Here is a 5000-nt window from a genome sequence, read left to right as displayed (position 1 = left end):
AGAGGGCAGCGTCTGCGGAGAGCCGCAACGGCGGCCTGGTCACCGGCAGAGCCGGCCCGCCGTGAAGCGTCTCCGACGCGCCCTGGGTGCCACCTCGATCGGGAGAGGAAGCGCGGGCCCCACGGCCACGGTCCTGGGACAGCGACGGCCGCGCGCGCTCGCCGCCGCCCCGGGCGGGGCGGGCGGCGGAACGCGGGGCTCTGCGTGCGAGCGAGGGGGCAGCGTCTCCGGAGAGCCGCAACGGCGGCCTGGTCACCGGCAGAGCCGGCCCGCCGTGAAGCGTCTCCGACGCGCCCAGGAACACCTCTGCAGGCGCTGCCTGCGGGTCTGGGTCGACTGAAGGGGGGGAGCGGGAGGTGCCGCCGGCCACCCGCTCCACGCATCGATTCCCTTGAGCGAGGTCGACGGGACCGAGGGAAAGCCGCGGCAGGCTCGACTCCCCCGGTCTTCCAGCGTTCGAGTGCCGGCCACCGGTACCGGTCTTTGCCCTGCGCCCCGGGGAACCGCTTACCCCGGGGGAGGAGAAGGCCGAAGAAGACTAAGAGGCACCGCGCCTCACCCGTGCCATCCCCGGGTAACGGGGGCCGGGAAAAGCCGCTCAAGGCTCGACGCCCGCGGCCACTTGCCTTCGGCTGCCGGCCGCAGGGACCGGCCGCCCTTTTCTTCCCGCTTGCGCGGGCTCCAGCTTAGGGCTGGAGAAGTTTGGAAGGGCGAGGCGCCGCCACCTCGCCCGTACGAGTGCAGACCTTCCCAGCGAGCCCTCCTGCTACCAGGACTCGCGCCAGCAAAAAAGAGGACGAGGCGCCGCCGCCCCGCCTGCACCATCACCGGGCCCTCGGGGGCCGGGGCAAGCCGCGGCCGACTCGAGACCCCCCGGCTGTCTGCATTCGGCTGCCGGTGTTTCTGCCCGCTTCGCGGGCTCCAGCTTAAGGCCGGAGAAAAAGGACAAGGCGCCGCCACCTTGCCCGTCTCCATCACACGGCCCTCGGCAGCCGGCGGCAGCCCTGGTGGGCTGGGCACTCGCGGGCACCTCTGCCCCGGAACGGTGCCAGCACCCGCCTTTGCCATCATCGGGCCCCCCGGGGCCGAGGGAGGCTCGGCTCCCCCGGCCTTCCAGCGTTCGAGTGCCGGCGACCGCCACCGGCCGCCGGTCTTTGCCCTGCCCCGCGGGGAACCGCTTCTCCCGGGGGAAACGAGGACGAGGCGCCGCCGCCTCGCCTGCACGCCGCAGTCCCGTCACCGGGCCCGCCTGACACCACCAGCTGCCCGCGGAGGGCTCGCACCGGTGAAAACGGGACGCCGCCGCCCCGCCTGCGCCGTCAGTTGGGCCCTCGGGGGGCCGGGGGGGGGAAGCCGCGGCAGGCTCGGCACCCCCCGGCCGTCTGCGTTCGGCTGGCCGGGAGCCGGCCGCCGCTCTCTCCGCCCGCTTCGCGGGCTCCAGCTTAAGGCTGGCACAAAGGGACGAGGTGCCGCCAACCTCGGTCGTCCCACCAACCGGGCCCTCTGGAGCCGGGAGTAAGCCGCGGCAGGCTCGACGCCCCCCGGCCGTCTGCCTCCGGCAGTGACCTTCACCATCACTGGGCCCCGGCTGGGTGCGTTCGAGTCTTTGCCCTGCCCTGCGGGATCCGGCCTTATGCCTCGTGCCGGTCGGCAACGGCCGCCGGAGCCGGCCGCCGGCTCCGGCTCTCCGCAGCTCCCGACCCCTCGGACACGCTGGGCTGGCTTGTCGGGCAAGCGCTGGGAGATGGCCGGACCGAAGAGACTGGAAGCTGGGCCGGACCACCGAGGGAACCGCCACGACGGCCGCCGAGCACCCCACTTTGCTGGCAGAACCGCGGGCCTTGCAGCCGCTGACGAGCGCTGCTCTGGAGACGAGTCACGGCTCGCTCCTATAGTACGGACCGGCACGTCCCCGCCGCCGGCAAGCTCCAAGAGCGGCGCCTCTGCGCACCGGGGAGGCGCGCCAACCACGCCGACTTTTACGATGACGTAACTGGAGGCAGCGAAAAACAGCGACCCCTTCGGCAGCTCCGACGAAGCAGCGGGGACAACACGTCTACCCCTCGGCCCCGGCAAGGCGACCAAGTCCCGCCGGAGCCGGGTAGACTTGGCCGCCCTTATCGCCGGACGCTACGCAACCAACAACCCGCGGTCGCCGGGTACCGCAGGCGGCCCCACGGGCTCCGAAAAGGGGTAGACCTGACGGCCGCCGCCGAGCCCGGAGCCGGGTAGACCTGACGGCCGCCGCCGGCCCCGGAGCCGGGTAGACCTGACGGCCGCCGCCGGCCCCGGAGCCGGGTAGACCTGACGGCCGCCGCCGGCCCCGGAGCCGGGTAGACCTGACGGCCGCCGGCGGCCCCGGAGCCGGGTAGAGCTGACGGCCGCCGGCGGCCCCGGAGCCGGGTAGACCTGACGGCCGCCGGCGGCCCCGGAGCCGGGTAGACCTGACGGCCGCCGCCGGCCCCGGAGCCGGGTAGACCTGACGGCCGCCGGCGGCCCCGGAGCCGGGTAGACCTGACGGCCGCCGCCGGCCCCGGAGCCGGGTAGACCTGACGGCCGCCGCCGGCCCCGGAGCCGGGTAGACCTGACGGCCGCCGCCGGCCCCGGAGCCGGGTAGACCTGACGGCCGCCGCCGGCCCCGGAGCCGGGTAGACCTGACGGCCGCCGCCGGCCCCGGAGCCGGGTAGACCTGACGGCCGCCGGCGGCCCCGGAGCCGGGTAGACCTGACGGCCGCCGCCGGCCCCGGAGCCGGGTAGACCTGACGGCCGCCGCCGGCCCCGGAGCCGGGTAGACCTGACGGCCGCCGCCGGCCCCGGAGCCGGGTAGACCTGACGGCCGCCGGCGGCCCCGGAGCCGGGTAGACCTGACGGCCGCCGGCGGCCCCGGAGCCGGGTAGAGCTGACGGCCGCCGGCGGCCCCGGAGCCGGGTAGACCTGACGGCCGCCGCCGGCCCCGGAGCCGGGTAGACCTGACGGCCGCCGCCGGCCCCGGAGCCGGGTAGACCTGACGGCCGCCGCCGGCCCCGGAGCCGGGTAGACCTGACGGCCGCCGCCGGGCCCGGAGCCGGGTAGACCTGACGGCCGCCGCCGGCCCCGGAGCCGGGTAGACCTGACGGCCGCCGGCGGCCCCGGAGCCGGGTAGACCTGACGGCCGCCGCCGGCCCCGGAGCCGGGTAGACCTGACGGCCGCCGCCGGCCCCGGAGCCGGGTAGACCTGACGGCCGCCGGCGGCCCCGGAGCCGGGTAGACCTGACGGCCGCCGGCGGCCCCGGAGCCGGGTAGACCTGACGGCCGCCGGCGGCCCCGGAGCCGGGTAGACCTGACGGCCGCCGGCGGCCCCGGAGCCGGGTAGACCTGACGGCCGCCGCCGGCCCCGGAGCCGGGTAGACCTGACGGCCGCCGCCGGCCCCGGAGCCGGGTAGACCTGACGGCCGCCGGCGGCCCCGGAGCCGGGTAGACCTGACGGCCGCCGGCGGCCCCGGAGCCGGGTAGACCTGACGGCCGCCGCCGGCCCCGGAGCCGGGTAGACCTGACGGCCGCCGCCGGCCCCGGAGCCGGGTAGACCTGACGGCCGCCGCCGGCCCCGGAGCCGGGTAGACCTGACGGCCGCCGCCGGCCCCGGAGCCGGGTAGACCTGACGGCCGCCGCCGGCCCCGGAGCCGGGTAGACCTGACGGCCGCCGGCGGCCCCGGAGCCGGGTAGACCTGACGGCCCCTCCGTGCTCCGGGTCCGGCTGGACCGGGCTGCCGCCGTCTCCCGTCCGGGGGGTGTGTGGGGAGGTGGGGAACCGGGGGGGTGATTCGAGATTTAAGCGGGTCTGCTACAAGGGCCACCCTGTCCCCGTCTTCCTGCCCGCGGTGGGCGATGGGGAGTGGGGGCATGCGTGCGTGTGCGTGCGTGTGGGCGTAATTCCCCCACCCCCCGCCCGTTTCTGGGATTTAAAGGGCTTTTAATGCAGGAGAGCGAGCACTGCGTCACACAAGAGTTATTGTCCGTATCGGTTTCCGTAGGGAAAAAGAAATCAATCAAATTCTGGTAAAATTAATTTTCTTTTAGCACGGCTAGGTGGACGATACCCCCGGAAAAATAAAACGGGGCCGATTGGAGAATCTCGATAACGCTCGACCTGCTTTGTTAAGACGCGTGTACAAATACTCCTCAATCCCCTGCGCACCAAGAACTGACCCCGGGTAAATTAAGGTCAAGGTCAAGTGACTAGCGATTCGGTGACCGACGTTTCTATCCCTCGCTTAGGACCGAGGTATTCGACGACGATGAATGAATTCCTTCGTGCGGAAATGAAGGAAATGAATCGACGTTAAAAATTAAGGAAGACTTAATTTATCGAACCAATGAAATAAACCATTGGGTTCATTGAAGAGATCCCAAAACATAAACATGGCTATGGACACATCAATAACGAAGGATCGGATTTCTTTACCAAATCTGCATTCCTCTCTTTCGGGCACGCCAAGAGGTGACGGACGGGAAAGGGAGAGAGAGGGAAGGTGGGGCCGATGAGTACCTGTTAGTAATTACTGTTAATTCTTTAATAAAGACGGCTGTAATAGATAAATTTGGCAAGAGTACGTGCAAGAGTTAGTTGTAAATTAAATGAAAATGTGAAGGGTCGCTTATCACCTTTTGAATTAACAATTTGCGCCCGAGGTACCAATCGATGATTACATACATACGTACGTACGTACCTACGTACGTACCTACATACACACATAAATAAAAGTTAAAAAAAAAAAAAAGAATAAACGCGGGGGGACGGGGGACGGCACCCCAACACCGGGCGGGGGAGGCCAGGTCTACCCCCGGGCGCCGGAGACTGCCGCCGCCTGCGGCGTGGGAGGCCAGGTCTACCCCCGCGGCGGGGGAGGCCAGGTCTACCCCCGAGCGGGGGAGGCCAGGTCTACCCCCCGCGGCGGGGGAGGCCAGGTCTACCCCCGGGCGCCGGAGACTGCCGCCGCCTGCGGCGGGAGAGGCCAGGTCTA

The sequence above is a fragment of the Calonectris borealis genome, unplaced genomic scaffold (genome assembly GCF_964195595.1).
Source record: "Calonectris borealis unplaced genomic scaffold, bCalBor7.hap1.2 HAP1_SCAFFOLD_121, whole genome shotgun sequence".
NCBI classification, from domain to species: Eukaryota; Metazoa; Chordata; class Aves; order Procellariiformes; family Procellariidae; genus Calonectris; species Calonectris borealis.
Note: the sequence above shows the minus strand (reverse complement) of the source record.